The following is a 22,440-nucleotide window of genomic DNA, read 5'->3' as shown; positions in this document are numbered from 1 at the left end:
ATGACATTTACATAGCCATGTTCGTCTTTTCCACCAGCACATCACTTCAAATCAGTGCTTTGCTTTAAATCAGTCACTGCACGTTTAAAACTGCCATTGTGATGCATTATAGTGCAAACTGTGGTGACAGCCTTACAGTACCTTAAAGGCTTAAGGTGTTATGCCACATTTTGAAAATGTGTCGGTTGAAGTATGCTGGTTGGGACTTAACATGTTTGTGCTTACAGTACATTTCGTTTAACTTTAATAAAATAGCCTTCCAGATTTGAAAAGGAGAACATCTATTCCTTTAATTGCAAAGACACTCTTGTATAATTAAAGCTTTCTTTTCTTTCTTTGTAATTTGATTCAGTGTTTCCTCTATGTTGATTGGCAAGTGGCGGTCCGCCACGGTTAGATTTCTCCCGCCACGGTATCAGAAATATATATACAAAAAGCCGTCTATCAGCAGTGATTGTAAAGAGCACGTCGACGGAGAATAGCGCAGACACGCGCTTCACAACGCGAGTGGGCACGCGTGCCACTCGGAGAAAAGGGAGAAAGAAAAAAAGAGACATGCTGTCCGGAGGACCTGGTTGAGATGGCATGTGTGCATTCTTTACAACTGTAAGTCTTAAAACTTATGTTGTCAGTTCATTTAAGCCTGTATTAGTCTATAGTTCTTGCACATTTTGCTAGCTAAATTGCACGTGGCTGTTGATTCTTGATATCATATCATGGCATAGTAGGCTAAACCGTGATTATTTCATACATTCATCAAACATATTGGGGGAAATTCATTGGGGGATCTGCCCCCACTGCTAAAAAAATCCTAGAGGAAACACTGTGATTTAATTTTTTTGCACTTTAAACATCTTTACATGAATAGGATCAAACCCAGTGAGGCCTCAACAGGTACTGTATTTTATAAAAATTCACTTAAAAAAAAAAAAAAAAAAGTAATTCTAAAATGTGACACGTTGATGATGCTGCTTAAACTTATATAATTAAAAATGTATACTTTATCTTTGCTTATAGTGTTTTGGAATATTCCATACAATGCTGTCTGTCTTAAAAGTTAATCATCCATAGAAATATATTTTCACTCCCATTTTAATTCTATTTAAAAGAATCTCTATACAGTAAAGATAACACAGACACGCACAAAGAGGCACAAAGGCCTGTTTGTTATTTAAATCCAAATGTCCCTGCCACAGGAAACAGTTAAATCAGATGTCTACTTTGATATCATCATAACGTCACTGTTAACAATGAAGGTGACTGTGAACAGAGGTGCCTGCTATATGTGTAGATTGTATATTGTGTTAACTCTGAAATGCCATGTTAATTAACCCTTTGCATTGATTGTGCTTTTATATTTTCACTAATCATCGAGCATGTGTGATAATGTAGTACACATTGAGTGCTGTGACATTTTGAATTACTGATTTTTGCCCTTATGTTTTCGTCTATTATCCATTATCATGAGAACCCCTTAGTGGCCACATGAAAAAAACATCATCAAACCTGCCAACCTTTTCCCCTTAACAGGTCAGAGAGCAGCACAGAGTGACACAGTTGCTACATCACTCCTCCTCCTCCTCCTCCTCCTCCTCCTCCTTGACATGCTGCAACACTAAACACACTTTCAGAATGGGAGAGTAAGATGTGGCACGATAACACTGAAATTTTTTTCTCATATGTCCTGCCCAATTAAAAGGCAAAAAACTTCCACTAGATTTTGCGCTGGCAGATTCAACCCATCTCATGTATTTTCCACTCACTGAATCTACCGGATGACACCTTCAAAGGAGGAGGCGCATCCGTTGATGCCGGTGATGTATACAAGCACTTTAAATGAGCTGCTTCTTTTCATCGGTGTGGTGTATCTGGGCCCGACTGGGGAGAGTTGTACTTAGTGCGAGGATTTGATTGCATTAGTCTAATTCCTACCTGTCCTTAATGACATTAGTTCTGTAGGAGGAAATTCATTAGACACAGAGAGCTGAGTCGGTCTCCCTCACACGCGGTTAGACACACTGACAAATTGCCTGCACCATTGTAAGCAAATGTAATTTAGTGAGGGGTGGTATTTATGCAACAAGCACACAAACAGTGGAGCGACTTTGACTCAAAGCATCTGGCATCAAATGTGGGATTTTTACAGGAAAGAAAGAGAAATGGCTGTCTGAACATAGTGGAGCTGTGATTTCAAATGAGACATACTACATAAAACAAAACATACAGTATGCACATTCCCACAGACAATATGACAGATACGCGCCATTGGTGCTGCAGAAAGTTGTCTCAGAGGAAAGACCAACGGCAGGGCTGTCCCAATAAAGGGAGATAAAGAGCACAACTGCTGCTGCTGAACTGCTGTTTCAGCATGTGGGTGAGTGAGTGTGATTCGCATGTCTACCTGTGTGTGTGTGTGTGTGTGTGTGTGTGTGTGTGTGTGTGTGTGTGTGTGTGTGTGTGTGTGTGTGTGTGTGTGTGTGTGTGTGTGTGTGTATCTAAGAGTGGGTATCCAACTGTATTATCCGGGGATCAACTATGGTGTTGATGCTGGCATGCAAGCTGTCCTTGCCAATAAGCTGCCCCTACATCCATCAGTCCCCATCGCACTCCCAATGCCAGCTCCGACAAGAGGAAGGATTACTTGCCCAGAACTGAGAGTACTTATTTATGTTACCATGCTACTCACAGGGACAAAAAGAAGTGATTAGCGGGGAGGCAATATGTATATAGATGCTGGGAAGATGAGTACAGTGACTGAAAGTAGCACAAGAAGAATAGTAAAGAGAGTGGGTTTAACATAGCATGCTTTATGTACACTTCCAAAAATCCCTTCTTCATGCAAGCAAAATATAGTGTAATCCAGAGCAACTGCTAGTAGGCCTATTCAACAAAATAAAATAAAGTACTTTTTGGTCAATTGCTAGCAGCAGAACAAGTTGAAAACACAACATTTCCATATTAACTTACAGAGTTGATATGGCAAACAATTATTTATAGACATTTAGTATCCACAGCAAATTAGCATTCATTTGGAGTCATGTTTCTGGCCAGCTGATGAATTTATGTTCAGTATTAATTGTTGAAAGAATATCTGGCTAATTAGCTGCTAAATGCTCGACTATTTACAGCTAGCTTTGTTGGTCTGCAGTTTGGTGCTCGGCAGGTAGTGTACAATGTGTTATCTGCGATTTTTTGTGAAAAACAGCTGCTTTCTGTAGCTAAACACTGGGTTGAAGAGAGCAGAGTTGCAGGCCAGAAAACCACAATAATGAGCCTTAATGAGTCTCAAAATAGGGCTTGCTCACTTTTATTGTCTAGATCTGCTTCAAGTCAACCATATTTTAAATGTAACAATACTATTATATATAATCTAACTCTAGTTTTTTTTAAAACAAAGATTGTACCTTTAACAAGTTCAACAAAATGAAATAAAATGCTGTGTTATCACTGGTATACTTTAACCTTAAAAAAGGTTTAATAATGCAAATAGTGCTTAAAATGATTATTAACCTACATAAGATTTAATCATGTTAAAACAAGACATTATGAGTTTCTTGAATTGCCTTTTTGTAATTAACAGTTTCCAGTTCCCGGTCCAACATTCCTGGACTTTATCACAGGACCATAGGACATGAAATAATTGGCCGTCCTCTGTCTTACATTTCAAACAATTTGGTGTGTAATCTTGAACTGATTTAATTGCCTTTTTGCAGTGTAACTAGGGGAGAGAAAATCAGGTGAAAGGAGAACAATGCTGTAAAAAGAACGGTGAATAAAAAGGTAGTGACGCATACAGTCCCTACTTAGTTAATTTCAGTTGGACCTTTAAACACAGAGCTCCCACAGCACACAACACTGTATATCACCAAGCATCCCACCTACCACGAAGACACACACGACTCACAGACCATATGAACACCCCTGCTGACGCATAATAATGTTTGTCTGTAGCTCTTTGGCTTTACCATGTCTGCATCCATATAATCTAAGTATAATCTTCACAGCTAATCCATTTAGTTGAAGTATTACCATTTTATGCAAGGAGTTAAATGACTGGACATCCTTTCAAAAACACAATTGGTTTCATTTCTGTGCAGTCATGAGTGGGTGTCACACATTTTGGAACTTCATATGCTACCCTGTGTATCCCCTGCATATGTATGACAGAGATTATAATCAGGTCTAAGGTTGTATGTGAGCAAGTGATTGAGCCTGTGCTCATAATGTGCCAATCAGAGCGAGGCTGCACTTGGTTGCCCCTGCAGAGACACGAAAGTAAAGGCAGTGATGACGAGCAGTGGGAATGAGGGTGTAGGGTGAATGGCATCAGGCACGCTCCTGCAATCTGCGTTCCATCCATGCCAAATGTTTGATGAGGAAGTGTATCTGCTTTTTTACCCCTGACAGAACGACTACAGGCTGATTCTGTGTTTGGATGCTTTCCAAAAAAGTAGAGGTTGACCGATATGGGTTTTCTCAGGCCGTTGCCGATCTTTTGAAATCAGGGTCAGCCGATGGCCGATATATGCTGCAGATTATTTTTGGCCGATATTTGGCCGATGTTTGCTTTTTTAACCTCTATTTGAAAGATAAAATTTAACACTAATAAGTACTTAAGATACACAAAATTTCTCAACAAAAACATTTATTTAATACTTGAACACCAATCTGCACTTGTATACTTACATTAAACATGTATAATGTAAAAACATATATTGTATAAATAAACAAAACGGGTAAGAAGAAAGAAAGAAAATAAACTTAACTTTGTCAAATAAACTTTTCAATGAAAAGATAAAGTCTAGTGCACTTAGCAGCATTTATCAAACATCTGAGAACAATAAAATAAATTGACCATTTCAACAATAGTAGTGCTGACACACAGTAGCAACCAGCAGCATTTCTTTGTTTTGGTGTTGGCTGGGTGAAGCGCTGCCATAAGGGGGTGGTTTTCTTTTCAGCCATCAGACTTAATGACTAAAAAAGGGAGAAAATACAAGGTGAAGTTAGTATTGTTGTATTTTTGGTTTCTTTGTGTTTTTTGACAGACAAAGCCAAATGGACAAAACCTAATTATCGCAAAAGGGGGGAAAACAACTTTAGCCCATATGGTCAAAATTAAATGATTTAATAATAATGTAATAACTATAACTTATAACAATAACGTATTTCACTAGTAAATTGCTGTTGAACGACAAAAACAACCACCATGGCAAAAGGGTATTTTACAACAACTTTGAATGCACCACGACGCACCGTCTGTGTTGTTCTTCAGACAAGTAGCTAAACAACGGCTGCAGCACACTGCTTAACATGCTGCTGTGTCTATGTTGGATCCTATACAGTCAAATAAATCACACTTTACACCGTTTAGCTATCAGCATCACAAAGCAAAGCCAGTCCTTCACTAGCCTATGGTGCGGTGGTCTCTTTTAACTACAACTTCTTTCTCTGTATTGAGTTGACAACCCTCTCAAATATAGACACACAAACAGAACAAATAATAAAAGTCTCAGATCCACTGTCTGTGATTGCAAAATTCTAGCTTAATTATTGTGACATGACAGCATGACAGCTATCAATATCCAAAGTAGCCGAACGTCATGTCGCCTATTCATGTTTTTTCTCGAAGTTGGCCGTAACATGTCATACGTTTTTCATTAAATATATACGACTTATAAGAATTTATTCCTTACCGTCATAAATCAGCTTTCAGTAACATCTGTGCGTTTTCCTGATCACATGCAATCTTTTAGCAGAAACAGACTAGTCTGGTGGACACAGATTTCCGTGCACACAAAGTAAACACACTAGACACTTTGTTCAAGTCCTTCTGGTGACATCTTTAAATAAACAAAACTGTCATGTTGTCATAAAAGACAAATTAGCCTGACCTTTGAACTATGTAGGCCAAATAATGTAAGTTGCCCGTCAACATTCCTCCTTGCACTGTGACCAGATCCATCTCTGAACAGCTAAATATCACATCTGACTCTTCACTTGGTGCAACACACACTAAACTTATTTAGGCCTGCTTCTTTGAGCATGTTGCCAATTTTCTGTCTAATGTGAGAAGGTCAAGGGACCTGTAAAGATTGGGGTCAGAGTAGGCTCATGAGGAAAAACTTTGCAGCATGTCTGTGTGTAATGAAATGATGTAGTGCGAAAAGCACCAGCTGTATTTCTACACAACACGCACATACACACACATCCTTCCCCCTCCCTCTTCGCAATCGCTGGCACATCTTCCCCTTTTTTTCTATCAGCACATAAAAGACCCAGAGGAGAAAGTGTGTGTGTGTGTTGGTGCGTGCGTGCGTGCGTGCGTGCGTGTGTATAAAAAGGGCTTGTGTGAGAAAGCACACATTTGCATGATTGTGTATGATGTGTGATAATGCGTTGTCAATTGCTCTCACAGGAAGTGAAGTGAATCAATCAGGTTGCCACTCACAATTACCGGACTATTAATAACAAAACAGTCCGCTGTGGCCTCCACAAACAGCCATAACCGCCGCAATGACTCCAATAGGAAAATAGTTTTATCACCATATCAATTATTCAGCATTTAGCACTAAACAGAATTTGCATGCTCTGTTTGAGTGTACAGACAGTTCGCTGTTGGTTATGTATACGTTTCCTAATGTATTTTTGGGATAACAGCTAGGATCAGGGGGCCTCTCCATCACTGTCTTAGTGGTAGTGACAGAGCCAACTGGTGCTCATCGATCACACGATGAACCGCAGCAGAGGAATAAACTTACTAAGAGCTATTTAGAAGCAGAGGATCAACTTGCAGGAGCTGAGAAAAGAGGTGTTGACGAGGAAGTTTAAAGTGAGGGCACGAATATACCAGACCTACTGTACATGAAATGCTTTAGAGAGAAGTGTGGTGTAGACATTAGGCCCTTGGAGCTGGGTAATGGTTAAATGCTCAAATATTACTGGAACTTTGGGCCAATTTGCTGGATTTGCTGAATTTCCGACAGCAATGGAGCAATCCCCGAAAGATTAATCAATAAAAACTGAAACAATGAGGTGCCAATATCAAAAATACTGTAACAGAACATATGAACAGAATAATTTGAATAATCCCTTTGATCGATTTATTACTCATCACAACTTTGGCACTACAGACAGTAACAAATTGTAATGGAATACATCTAGCTAGCTATAAGTAACCGCTCCAATCTGGTTGGTTACCAGACATTTAACAAACCAGTAGGTCAGTGTGACACAATGAAGAGCTGCTGTTGTTGTTGTTCCACTATGGCCACAGGATGCGCTCTTAGAATTGTGTGATGGATCAGTGGATGCAGTGGTGACAAGTGAGAATGTCACTGGGTGTCACAGCAGCACTATACTTAGGTGCTGTGTGATATATGGCTGTACAGTCACTCTGGATGTTGGCCTTGGCTTGGATCAAGCTTGGACGAGTACAACTTAAAAATCAGTAGCAGCCACCAGCTAAACTCTTATTAACTTCTGGCCCCGTACTGGGACAGTACAGTCACTCCCGCTGTCCAGTTTGTTTTAATAAATTTTTGGGGTTTTGCTGAAAAATAATTCAATTTGTTTGATCTAACTCTGACTGCACAAGCTTGCTGCCCCGATGGTCACACAGAGAAACAAGACAGTAAAAAAATTCATTCTGGCAAACACAGAGATAAGAGAGTGATGCCTCACTGCCAGAGCTCAATCTCACTCCCTTGGACAACAGCAAACCCTGGAGCTTAAACCCTGCAGGCCACCTGGCAGGGGATTATCAACTAGTGTCAGACTGATACTGTATATGTTTGCCTTTTATATACCATCAAACAATGATGTGCCAACACAAGCCCTCAGGAAAACCAGAGCTGTTTTAACAGCATCCTGTTTCTTACTTATTGGGATTAGTTAGTCATGAAGTCTATATCATCCATCCCACAATATTTTTGTCTCGAGAGGAATACAACAGCATCTCATCAGTCAGCATGTGTGGGCAGATAGTTTTGAAAGCTGATAAAAAGTCAACGAAATAAAAGGTCTAGCGTGAGTCTTTCGGCCCTCCAGACGTTCGCACAGAAAATTCAGCACGAGTTTATGACAGCATCATCCATACCTCTGCTGGTCCAAATTAAAAGGGATCCAACAATTTCTCCTCCTGCTGTAAAGGCTCCTTTTTTTAATGAGCTTCTCCATCAACTTCATCAGCAAATAGGTTTGTGTTAACAGCCTTAAGGCCATCCAGGTGGATTCTTTCAAGCCACGGTCCCTTTTCACATTTGGGGCAGCCACGGTAGGCACAGAGACAACATAGAAATGTGATGAAACTGGTTCGCAAAAGAACACTTGCCACTGACTTCTCATTGGCTAATAGGGTCTCCACACATTTTACTTAAAACTGAGAACAGCAGAGGAATGGGAATCTTGCCATTTGTAAGATTCTGGCAGACACCCGGTTTGTTTCTGGCCAAAACACACACTGTACTGCTTATGTATGTCTTATGAATAAATGCAGCTTGAATGACGAGAAATGAAATTTTGATTGACATCTATAATGATATATTTAAGATGTAATATGTAGTAAGTATTGCTTACTGTTTGTAAACACACAGCGTTCGAAGTTGGTCCTTCCTCCACGGCTCAGAGCCAGAAAGAGAGAGAGCAGGGGTGGTCGAGCGAGCTAGAGAGTAAATGAAAACAAGGAGCGCTTTAAAATTAGCCGCTCATTCACACATTCACACACACACATTCATTCATACAACCAAGCCGAGCTACCATGCAAGGCGCTGGCCTGCCCGCCGGGAGCAACTTGGGGTTCAGTGTCTTGCTCAAGGACACATTGACATGCGGACAGGAGGAGCCGGAGATCGAACCGCCAACCTTGTGAATAAAGAACGACCCGCTCTACTAATGCCCCACGTCCCACTCTCAAAAATAAGAAAAGAGAAACTGCAGGCAAAGGGCCAGGAGCTCTGCAGATACAGACACAACCACACACGTCTGGTGGGTCATAAGTGATGATTCAGAGAGATTATTTTTGTATCAGTCTATAAATTGTTTTTTTAGTAAAATACTGCCTATTATTTCTTTAATTAACTGATGGATTACACACTCGTCTTTATAAACTCCTTCTGTATTATTATGTGCTGCAAGATCTTAGTCAAACAAGAGACCTGAGTGACTACAGAAGCAACAACATCCATACATCCAAAGAAACGTCTTAAATCACCACTTCAGAATAATCCACGTATCTGCTGTCCATCCATGTGCTCATTATGTTCCAAACACTCACTGACTAGTTGGCCTGAGCTGACTCACAGCCTTCACTCTATTTATTAGCGTCTTTAATTAGAAAAATATCAGTATTCATATTCATCAGTACTAACCATAAAATAGATCACAGAGAGAGGACAGGAAAAGGTTATTGTGTGTGACTATTGATACACAACTAGCACAGTAATGATTAGGATGGCTGTGGCTGTCAAAATAATCACGATGATGACGACGACGATGATGACGACGATGTATGGGACAGCAGCGAAAAAGGTACACTCAGCACCTCTGTGAGTGAAAAGATGTTCACCATTAACTATCTGGCTCACAAACAATATGTCCATAGACAGGGAGCACACACTAATTCCTTAACCAATTATGCCATCAGGAACTCAACTAGCTATTATCCCAGAAGGAGAATGGTGGCCATTACAACCTATTTTGCACAACAAATAATAACAGCAGAGGAGAGAAATGAAATCACTTTTCCAACACCAAATAGACTGTCAGCCAAAAACAAGAGTGGCTCTGATTGTGTCTCTTTGTCACTGAGAGACTTAGATGGTGAGGGGAAAAAAAGGAGAGATGGGAGAAGAGAGAACGACATAAATGAGCGAGAGAAAAATTAAGAAACGAGGGCCGGTCCCGACACAAGAGATGAGACAGAAATGAGATACCATCATACAGTGGTCCAGGACTGATGAGTGGCCTCTGATTGGCTGTGGCAGATGCTGAAAACACACACACACACACACACACACACACACACACACACACACACAGCTAATGATGCATGAAAGAGAATTACCCCTCTCCTCCACAGAGGACAGTCATTCTGCTTGTCGCATGGACAACACTTATTTCAAATGACCCCACTATCTATTCATGAGGCATCTGTATGTGTGGGCGAGTGTGCGTGTGTGTGTTCAGTTCATTGTGCTCATATCTGCCCTGATGCATCTCTAGGATGATCAACACATATACACACACACACACACACACACACACACACACACACACACACACACACACACACACACACACACACACACACACACACACACACACACACACAGTCTTGGCTTGTGAAAATAAATCATTTAGACATCTATTTATCCAAGGACAGCATTGTTGCTTTTTTTCCAGCAAACTTGCTTCTGTATCGTTACAGATTCTTATTAAAGGGTACGTTCAGCCAAATCACAAAAACCTGTAGAGCCCACATGCATCTAACTTCTTTTCTTTTTAAAGTTTATTGGCATGCAGTTAGCTTTTCAGATATCTGTCACTAAGATTGCTGCCTCCACCCTAATGAATTTGTTGAAATCTGGTTTGTGGGGTGAACAACATTGAAAATGCTACTTAAAGTTAAATCTCCATACAGTAATAGCATTCCTACTGAAAAACTACTCCTACTGAGTGTGTGGATTTGTTTCAGAGTGGCCAAGACAATGGGCCTTACTGAAGAAGAACCACTCGTAGAAATAGATTAGTTCTTAAGTGGTTTAATTTAAGAATCAAACTAGTGATCAGATTATAATGCCTTAATCTGAATGCATTTTGAGTTAAACTATGATGCCAAAATCAACTAAAATAAAGAATATAATGAAAATAACAGCAATGTAAATGTATTATTTAGTTCACCGTATCATCTTCATAGCTTTCCAATTAACTGAGAGGTGTTTTTTTTTTTTTTTAAATTTTATTGGCCTATTTTGGTATGGCAGTTTATAGATTTCAGTAGATGGGAGTAAAGTTGTCTCACTCCTGACAGCTGCCTCAGGGTCTTTATGCAGGACACAGTCTTAGATCATGAGATTTTCAACCTAAAGTGTAACGTCTCTTACCATTTAATATTCTCTCATCCGTCTGAGTGACTGTCTCAGCCCTGCTGCTCTGATGACATGCCATTTTCTAATAGTTTCATGTTCCCCAATACAACTGACACTGCTAAACTCTGTTATTGTCATCTGCTGCTTTCCAACTCCAGGATTTGAAGCTCTGCTTCGTGAAGTTTGGGCGAACCGACATTTAAGACAAGTACAATGTCAGTCTTCTGCTGTCAGATACAGCAACATGTCTCGAGAAGCTAAGAATTCAGAGCTTTGCTCCATTTACTTTCCTTACTCATACCTTCCGGCACAAACCCAGTTCTTGAACGGCTGAAACATTTCACCTTTGCCTCATCCATTGAGGGGATTTCAGTCCTCTCTCTGCAGATTACTTAACCATCTGTTAATCATGATAATAATGTAACCTCAACCACCTGGCAGAGAGGCAATAAGCAACAAGAGGGGGGATGTGGGCGTCAGAGGGATTTTTTTCAACTTTGCTTTGTTATAGAGGGTTATAAGGTTGTATAAGAAATGAGTGACAAGAAAGGGGTAAAAACAACTCTCCCAAAGCCAGTTTAATGTGTGATGGGTGTGGGGGTAAACTGTCCCTGAGATACTGATCTATTGCTTTGCTAGCAAGACTATCTTCATCCAGGCCGTCTGTGGCTCAGGGGGGACAAACATGTTGATTACATGTCGCTCAAAAAACACCAAGGGGATGCCTCAAGCCCATCAGATCTTTTTTCTTTCTTTTCTGACTGCCTCCATCCCTCCACACATCAGTTATGTTACTATGTCTGTTCAGGAGAGCCTGAGATGAAGTCACTCCCAGGGCAAAGAAACTTGACAGTGATGTGAATGTGTTTTGCAATTAGGATTTTGCTCATGTGTGGAGAGAGTGTGGGGCTCACACTAAGACACATGCTGGCACGTGGACGAAAACGGCACACTCTTTAGCCCGCGGGTGACTCTTCCAAGCAAAGGGCGGTGGATTACAGGCCAGTAGGAGGCTTAGCATGTAATTCAAACCATTTTCCATCACATTTGTACTGAATTGAGGTCTAATCCAACTGGATTAACATGCCAGTCAATGGTGAGGGCACCTGCTGTTCTGACTGGGCCATCAGTGTGGAGGGATGATCAGAAACAAAACAGTGACAAACACAAGTGTAAATTATTATTGTTCATTGGGATCCCCATTCCTTGTTTCCCTGGCAACAGCTACTCCTCCTGGGGTTTATTGTCATCATACTCTAGCCTACATGTGTCATTTGTTACACCAGTGGATATCAAACAATTGTAAGAGATAAAAGACAGAGAGACACTTTTCTATGTCCACTTTTCTACATCTGTGCCTCGTGGATGCTCAACTCCTCCACACTGTCAAACTAAAGCCCTGCAGCTAAGAGTTTTCTGGTGGATTATTCTGGTTTTAGCACACACACACACACACACACACACACACACGTCTGAGAATGTGGCAGAATCAGAAATCAAAGTACAACAGACTGTGAGCCTGCTGACATACCTGGATGAGCCTAAATGTATTTTAGGAAGCTGTTTTGATTATATGAATGGAATGACTTTCTGGGAGATTGGTCACAGCTTCCCAGGCAGACATACTCCAATATGTCTCTATGGGTTCCGCTTACTTTTCATCTTCAGTATGGAGGCTTAGGGCTTCAGCTGGGGCTGCGTGACCCCAGTCAGCTAATGGTCCTTTCACATAATGGGAGATGGCAACAATAAAAAAGGTCAAAAGGCAATTGCTTGTATTATGGCAGGAATCTGGAGTGGCACTAGCTGTAACAACATGACAAGCGCGACAGACAATAGCATTTAGACATGAATGTGTCTGAAAAATGTGGTGTAGAAAAAAACAATCATCAAACATAATTAAAATTATAGTCATCGAATTAAAATTTTAAAAAGTCAGTCAGTCAGTCAGTGCATAAGCCATCTTGAAGAGACAAGTCTGTTTTTAAAGTCAGTAATTGAGTCACAGTATCTGATTTGGTCTGGCAGTGAATTCCACAGCTTGGGGGCAGTGTAGCTGAAAGCCCTCTCAGGGTGCTGAGGTTCACACTAGGAACATGCAGTAGGCCTGCTGAGGAGGATCTCAGTGAGCGGGCATGGGGTGTAAACTTCCAGGAGGTCAGTGAGGTAGGTGGGGGTATAATTGTGTAGGGCCTTGTATGCCAGCAGCATGCTAGCATGATACATATTAACCTTTTAAAACTCTGCAACAGCCAGGTAACCAGCATGGGACCTCTATTCAAACACAGCATCATGACCCCTGTTCAATGATACAGGACTCTGATGTGCTACATACAAGTTGTAATCCTTTTCATGAAATTAAACCAGTTTTTTATTTATGGTCGGCATTTCTTCTGCAATAAACAATCGGTTACACTTTACTTAAAGGTATCTACATAAGAGTGACATGACACTGTCATGAACGTGTCATAAACATTATAAACAAGTCATAAACGTTTATGACATAACGCTTCTTTTAGTAAGTGTCATTCGGTTTTTGACATGACAAGTTATGGTTAGGGTTCATGTATCATGACTGTGTTACCAAACAATCTAATGCAATCTACTATTAGGAGTTGTTACATCAAGAACACAAAAAAAGATTCCTTGTGGGCATGGATTTGTTAATTTGCAGACTGGCGTGTAGTTTGAAAGTTTAATTTGTTTAGTTTTTTTACGTTTAGGCTTCTTGATTGCATTGACAATGTCTCAATACTGAGTGCTACCCATTAAAATGCTATTAAAACAACAGTTATATGTAACCTAGACATCTTTTCATTTCACTTTTAGAAAACTTATAACCCTGACTCCTAGACATACTTTCACCTGGTAATTACCAGAAACGACTGCAATTTAGTGCATAATTCACTTTAGTAGGTGTAAATATAAACTTTATCTTATTTATTGAGAGCAGGAGCCCCAGACTTTTGTGGTGGGCAGAACATGCAAGTGAATAGAGGTCACTGTGTTAGAGCTGGAAGATGGCCACCCATCCACGCTGCTGGTCCCAACCCCTTGGGAGAACTCAGGGCAGATCTGAGAGCTTGTTCTCCCACACTAATTTTCCTCCTAAAGTTTCCTGCTCCTTTTTCAAAATTAGACAGAAACACTCCACCGAATCAACCCATGCTTGAATGACAAAAGAAAGTGCTCTAAAACCCACCTACAGTACCCCAAGTTGTTATCCACCTCAAGGGATTGAAATTTTTCCCAGAGGAGTTTGGAAAAAGCCTTACTACTTAGCATAAATACTGCAATTTTGAAATATAACGCATGTGTTACAGGAGAGCAGCTACAGATTCAAACTGATTAAACCAGAGACATTTTTAGTGTATTCATACTATACCCACTGCTGTATGGTGCCCCAAAGATGTGGTGCAATTATGCTGGAAGGATTTAACAACAACCAAATTGAAAGATATGGAGTGAGAAGTTGTGAAGTAGCTGGGAACTTTTACAACAAACACTACTGAGATGCTGTGTACAAAATTTACACAGATGGTGTGTTTAATGGGGTCACACACCTTTCTGTTTAGCCCCCACACACACACACACACACACACACACACACACACACACACACACACACACACACACACACACACACACACACACACACACACACGGCAGCTTTTGACATTATACTCATGTCAAAAGCTGTCATATTTTCATACTTTGATGAACATAATGTTGCGATTGATGCAGTTTGTTTACTCTCCTGAATTTATTTCCATGATATATTCTCGCAAATTATGTATTTGGAGGGTTTAAAGAAAACGTAATAGTGCAGTTTTAAGTAATGCTAAAGGTTTATGTTCATGAAAAATTGAAAAAATTCCAAGTCACTAGTGAAGACATTTGTTCTGTTCTCAGCCTCAAAAGAAAACTTGTTCCAACTTATTTTTTACTAACAACATATTTAATGGTTCTAATTATGTGATAAAGGTCTTCAAATAATGCTCAAAATTACTTTCAACTGTTGCTTAATTGGTTTTTCTTCAAACACTTAACTGCTTTTTATTTTAATTATGAAAACACAATCAAGGTGTTTAATTACACTGTGGTTTAACAGTGTGGATTATCCCATTCACACTTTCATACACATACATTCACACAAACAGTGGGGTGTTTAAATATGCAAATGACAGGGAGGATAAGAATATATAAAGGCTCAATGAGACAAACTATACAGAGCACCAACAACATAGTGACCACATGAAACCATCTAGTACTCAGAACAAACAAAACTGCAGCTACAGCTACATCCTCTGAGCCTGCTTGTCAAGATAAAACGATTCCAAGACACAATAAGTACAGATCAACAGCAATCAGCAACTTAGGAAAGACAACAACTAGGCTGCTACATTTGTCAAGATTCAAACCCAATCAAGCCCAACAAAAACGACTCTCCCCTCCATGAAGAAAGGCTTTTGAAATAGCATCAACATGCGCCTTCATTATCCTCTGTCTAATGAAACACACAGAAATACAAGAGGCACACACACAATACTCAGTACATCAACATCATATTCACCCTTACAGCACTCTAAAAAAAACGCATTGGTGTTAAATAAGGGCGCTCTCCGAATAAATGGACATAACATAAGGAACAGTGAAGTGCAGCCCCTCCCTAATGTGTTTGTTTTTTGCTGGAGGTGGCGGGGAGAGGGCTCTGACAGTCACCCATGCATGCAAGGCCAGTCTGTGTAATTTAAAGGCTCACTTGTTTAATAAGCTAGGTCTTAATTTGTGCATACGGCCCACATTCAAAAAGGCAGAGGAAGCAGAGGGAACATTCAATCACCAACGAAAAGATAAAAGAGAGTGTGTGAAACCTTAAGGCAGAATGGATTTTAACAAGATTCCTTCACAAAAGTCAGTAGATTGGTGTGAAAATGCTGTATTGCATTTTCACTGTGAGGGTTTGAGTGAATAAAGATGTCACACAACATGTCTTATTACTTATGCACCTCTGTGTCATTTACCTGGACACACACTACTGTACACTGTGCACACTATCCCTGCAGATTCAGGGCACGTGTTTGAAATGGAGGCAGGGATCACTCAACAATAGAAAAAAATCAATTTCAGAGAGAAGTTTGAAATTCAACCTGTTTCATGGTATACATTGTGGTGGACCATAATCCTCCACAAATCTCTCTCTGGAACTAGAAAACATTTCCTCTGGGAATTATTAACAAATTGCTGAAGTCAAACATCAAACACAATCTTGCACCTCCTGAGCCAACAAGTGTGGGAGCAAAAATAGAACAACTAATCCAACAGACTGTTGAGAAAACAAAGGTCTTGTCCTGTGATCTTTTGGTAAAGGAATAAAGTGGAGGTCAAATACAACACTGTCAGGGTCTGGGTGGGGACAGTTTCTTTAATAGAAACCCTCTGTTCACTTTCCGCCTCCTCTTTAACCAAAAATCACTGGCCTAATTAGCTTTTTAGTTAGCACTCAACACAGCAATTAGACCTGACTAATATTAGAAGTGCTAAACGGAGAGAGAGAGTTACAGAGACTGAAAGAGAATTCACAGGAAATGTATGACTAAGTAGCAACATGGCTGGAGTTGACACTTGAGATGAAGTGTATTGCAGTGTGCAGCATGGGTAGCCACACAAATGTGCACAGGCAGACAAACACACTTAGGTTTGTCTCCCAGGAGGCACTGTAGTGAAAAGATGTTTCAGCTCTCGTCTGGATGAGACATACAGCATTTAGAACAATGTCGCCCTCTCTGTTCATATAGATCACCCACACCCAATCACATCACTCCCCTCCTTCAGAACCTCCACTGGCTCCCTGTTTCTCAACGCATCCAGTTTAAAGTCCTACTCACCCATAAAGCCCTCCATAACCAGGTTCCTTCCTACCTCACAGACCTGCTCCACAGCCACAATCTCCCCCCCCCCCACCCCCCAACCTCCGCTCCTCTGGAGCAAACCTTCTCTCCCCACCACTCAGGACCGAGCACCGTACCTGGGGTGACAGAGATTTCACCATTGCAGCCCCCTCCCTCTGGAACTCCCTACCCATACACATCCGTGACTGTACTGACCTGGACACATTCAAAACACTAATCAAAACACACCTCTTCAGATTAGCTTTCCACATACAATAGTCTTACATTTCTAATCTGATAGTTACTGGTTTTAAATTGCTTTTAATATGCTTGTTTTATGTGTTGATTTTATTGCTTATCTGTTTTTAATGTGCTATATGTGCTGGTTTTACTGTAAAGTGTCTTTGAGTACCATGTAAAGTGCTATATAAATAAAATGTATTATTATTATTATTATTATTATTATTATTATTATATATAGCTTGTCAAACAGCATGAAGCGTGCATGAGATCCAGCAAAGCCCGAGTCCAGCCTGGTAAATGCCTCAGCTGGCCACAGAGATAATCGTTACACTCATTAGGATTCCACTGTGCCGCTTTCAAATCATTGAGCACCCCATGCCATTAGAGCAAAACTGTCATGCTGGAAGCATGGGCAAGCCTTGTGGGCCAGCCACCCAGCTGGGACAAATGACTTCACATGCAACACGCAAAAATGCGATTATGCGTCTTCATAACACGCAAAAACGGAATACAAATTGGCGTGTCATACATACGCCAATTCAGGAGATCAGTCTGTCACATGGCTGCGCATTGTCTTTTTATCGACAGAACCACAAAACTTGAAGAAAGATTCCAGTTTTATTTACAACCTCAGTCTTGTTTTTAGTCATGCTCGTGGCATAGCTCTAGGGATGGCAATGTAATTATATTGGTCAGTCCACTACTTTTGTCCAGACTGAAATATCTTAACGGTTGGATGAAATTTTGTGCAGACGTTAATGGATGAAGCCTCATGCCTTTGGTGATCCCCTTTGGTGATCCCCAAAATGGCTCAAAAACTATTGGATGGCTTGCCATTCAATCTGGTACACACATTCATCACCCCTCAGGAATAATTGTTATAACTATGGCGATCCCTTAATGTTTAATCTATCGCCACCACCTGGTCAAAAAGTTTTAATGAACACATTTTACTCATTAACTTGAAATTTGGGGACTCAACAAGTAACATGATTTCATACATTTATTTTTTGTTATTATTACTATTCTTTATTTTAATCAAATGACTTGAAACTTGGTGAACGGACCCAATAGTCCATTGGATTAAAACCCATCTGTGTGTGCAACACTAATGCCGCTTACCCACTGCTAGTACCAGCTCTACTCGGCTCAGCCACGGTGACCCGTCCTCCTTTTTCCATTGCAGATTTACCGTGCGTTCATGGACATTGGAAAAACATTTTTCTGAGTGAAAACGTCATCATTCACGTCATTTCCTGTGGGAATCAGAGGTGGGAAACTCGGGCTAGATTTTGCTAACCGCGTTTCCCAGTTGGTGAAGCGTTGTTGACAACTGACGTTTGATGGAGACTTTGGTTCACTGAACATATTTCAATGACAATAAACTGTTTATTGTGGACAAATGCCTCTGCCAAGAAACATACACAGACATAACATGTTTCAAATTATTCATAAATAGGCCCATGTATAAAAAAACAACAACACCTTATCCGTGTCCTTTCCCGTTCGTTGTCCTGCAGATAACACAAACAAACACCTGTCCATGATGTGCTGTTTGGATGCTTGTATAAGAAAACAGCAGCAAATCCTTTGTTATTGTGGCCTCCATGTTTTCAAACACCTGATGCTCTAGGCTACGGCCAACCGTTGGTGGCAGTCATGCAACAAGTTGTTGGCCAAATGCCAATATAACAGAAGAAGAAGAACACGCATCCTGACTATGTGAACGCTGGCAGTCGGAAAAACTACGAAATCACGGGGGCTTCCTCTGTTATTCCCAGATGGCCTCATGCATGAGGAGAGCGTGGATGGTCGTCATAGCGACGCCGCAGGAAACTGCAGTGACATAACGCGACACACACACAGAGCGTCGAAGGTGTTGTTTTTGATTCTTGGCATGTGTCTGTTGCCAGCCAGAAGACAAATTTTGTTTCAAAAGAAGCTGGAGGCAGCAAAATAACCACCGCTGGCTAAACTATTTAAAAACGGTGGGTTTGTTCAGGACACCCACATCTGTAGCTAGCTATGATGACGCAGGGATTAGTGACGATTCTATTTGACCAATCAGTAGTCTGCAGGTTTTCACGTTACCTTTTGGTATCGCCTCAGCTCGCTTGGATCCTCGACGGAGGTGATGCTAAAAAAAGTACCTGTTGGCAGGTACCAGGGACTTTTTTTCATAATTGAAAACCAAAAAAGGCGAGTAGAGTCGAGGCGAGTCGAGCAGGTACCATGTAATGGGAAAACGCCTTAAGTGTGAAGGTCAAAGTTAAACCATGAAGTAGCTCTGCAAAACATGTATGTGGTTTTTGATGTACACATTTGTTCAGTGAATCACTTTTAACAGTAGCTTTTGCTTTCAGTTAAAAATGCTTTAGATAATGTTTTGGGGGGGATTGAGGATTTGTTTACAACCTGCCTGCCTGTCTAGCTGATCATGTTGCTTTCCAAGAATTTTAATCAATTTGGTTGAACATGTTTTTTCGTTGTCTCTGCATCCAGACAAATCCCTGAATTGTAGCTGCCACTTTAGAGATGTTGTAGTTCTTTGCAATAAAATGCAGACATATATTTCGGGGCAACTGTAATCTCTTAGTTGTCTTTACATTACTATTCAGGATGTGAATATGACAACACCATCCCTCATTTCCATAATACTGCCGGAGGTGGGTGGTAACATCCACAAGAAGAACATGAAAATGTTTAGATCCTGCCTGAATACTGTAGCAAAAGCAGCTTCTGATAATCCCAATGAATGCGCTGAATGGTGTTCCACCTACAGCTGGTTGGTGGAGCTGAGGCTGACAGCTTACTGAGCATGTGTAGGCTGCCAGCTTTGTAGCAATTGTGACATTAAATAAATTTTTATACATCTTTTTTCTAATTCATTACAGTTTTTCCTCCCTCACACCCTGTCTGTCTTTAACATAGGAATTGCAGAAAAAAAACACAAACATGTCACACACAAACACACACACAAAACAATCAAGTGCGCTAGACACAGACTAGGCACTAGGCAGAGAAAAGGAATGACTCCTCAGAACTGCTGAAATAGCACTGCAGGCTGAATGATAAGACAGCCACACCATGAAAAAAAAGAAGGATGCAGAGTGAAAGCGAGAAATAATGCAGTGTTCAATGGTTTATGCTCTCTTTGTTGTTCTATTTTGCCGGAGAAAGCTTTCTGCATGATAATAAACTCTGCCTTCACATAGCGGCACCCGCTTTTCCCCGTTTTTTCATTGTGTACCAATCAAATGTATGTTTTGTGTAGGTCTGTATTCTGTCTAACCCCTGTGCCCCACCACCTCTTTCTCCCTGCCCTCCCTCCTCTCTTCCTCACGCCGTCCTTGTTTCTGTCTCTGGGTGATGAGTCAGGGAGCAGCGAGGGGTCCAAGATATTTGCATCGGTACCTCGCCTCATTTCCTTTCCTAATGGGAGACATGGGAACATGGCAGCAGACAGAAGTGGGGGCTGTGGGACATGGGACGAATAGGTGGGTGGGTGGAGGGGTTGACTGGGCAAGAGATAGACAGATGCTACATAAAAAAAGGACTGAATGATGAAGTGTGTTCATGTAGGCTGGTGGGCAGTGGAGAACACATTAGCATTAAAATAGAAAACAACCTGAAATGCAAATGATGCACTTTTCCACGAGTGAGCCATTTGTGACCTAAGTGTGTTGATTAAATCCACTGTGATAGACAACTCCTCCTCCTCCTCCTCAAGATGCTAGAGCTCACTGATTCATCCATTCTGCTAGTACTGCAATGTTGGTACTTCTACATGTGTACTTGTGTGTGCAGGCATGCGTGGTCGTGTTTTTTGCGCCTTTTGGTGGTGGGCAGTCAAGCACCGCTCACTGGTTCACTCCAGTAGAGGAGAGGCCTACACATCATCCCCATGACAACACTACACCTGCTTGACAATATGAGCACCTGCTTGACAATATGAGCACCTCTACCTATCTAAGTCATTAGGCAGGCCGCCACCAGTGCATTACCCATTATCAGATGGTGCATAACAAGCAGCTAGACCCTCACAGAAAAATATGCACAAAAAACGACAAAGCAATACAAGCACATTCTGAGACAAACAGAAGAGTGTGTTGACAATTCAAAATCTAAAGACCTACATGGCAGCTAATGGTAGTGAGACAATAAAACAGCAAAAACGGACGTAATAGCTCCCAATCCTTGCCTGTCTTCTCTAATGCTTTGGGACTATCACCCAGCTGCAGGAGGTGATTTGGACCTGGAGCATCCCTGCTTGCCATCCATCTGGTACTGCAGAGCTGGGAATGGATTCAGTGTATGTGTGCTTCTGTTTGCAACAGTGGACGATTGCATGCCAGGCCCCTGGGCTGGCACCACTCTGTGCAGAACCTAATGCTAGCATTATTGCTCTCCAAGGGAAATGGGGTTTCTGTCCCAGCACAGATGTGCAGGCTACAGGCTTGGGGTTGAAAAAGCAGTTGCCAACTATGGACGTTTTCACTGAGGGTAAGGCCTAGGGTGAAAGTTAGAGGAAGGAAGGGAGGAACTGTACACACAAGGAAACAAACATCCGTCACAGGCATCTGCTTTATCACTGCATTACGAGAAATACAAGCACCTTCTTTCCAATAGCCAAGCACTGCAGCAGCCTAGGACTGAAAACTGAAATCCACATTCACCCTATAGGTCCCTGTTACTGAGTACTCCAGCAATTTGGTATTGTACTTCCGTAAACACATGGCTTTTCGCCAACACATTGTATAACTAGTTATTTTTGAGTAGAACCCAGCCCTTAGATCCTCTTTAACTGGTAAATGCCCGTTTAAACTCCTTACCCCCAGTGTGTAAAATACTGGTAGGCGTTCCGTTAGAATGTATTCAATCCCTAGCTGACATGGAGTGATTTTCTTTTCCCCTTTACTAGTCTATATCACAAATGGTACCCTTGAGTTGTGTGTCAGTCATCAGGTGAGAACCAAAAAAACTCATATTTGAGGTTGCACTCCAAGTCCCTTAAAAGCTGATAATGGCAATTGCGATTGCAGCACCACGCTTGTTCCCGTTTAAAACGACCGTCTCCTCGGCCCTTCTTTAATTTGGATTGACATTTAAATGAAGTAGTTAATGTGTGCCAAGGACAGAGTATGCCATGTTAACAATTAAAATGCTGCTTAATGGGGCATGCCAGAGCTATTTTGAGTGCATGTTGTGGGAGAAAGAAT

General features: G+C 41.1%; 1 protein-coding gene across 4 annotated transcripts in view; it reads right to left on the bottom strand.

Moving 5' to 3' along the window:
* Positions 1-22,440, bottom strand: part of znf385c (zinc finger protein 385C) — a 137,862-nt gene that overhangs the window by 99,432 nt on the left and 15,990 nt on the right. Inside the window, exon 2 of one of the 4 annotated variants that reach the window (XM_039825108.1) lies at positions 8,578-8,662. The exons of the other annotated variants lie outside the window; for them this stretch is intronic. The gene's annotated coding sequence lies outside the window, so the exon portion shown is untranslated. The remainder of the gene's footprint in view (positions 1-8,577; positions 8,663-22,440) is intronic. 4 annotated transcript variants of the gene reach the window in all.

The sequence above is a fragment of the Perca fluviatilis genome, chromosome 15, assembly GCF_010015445.1.
Source record: "Perca fluviatilis chromosome 15, GENO_Pfluv_1.0, whole genome shotgun sequence".
In the NCBI taxonomy this organism is placed as follows: domain Eukaryota; kingdom Metazoa; phylum Chordata; class Actinopteri; order Perciformes; family Percidae; genus Perca; species Perca fluviatilis.
This window is presented reverse-complemented; position numbering and strand designations above follow the sequence as displayed.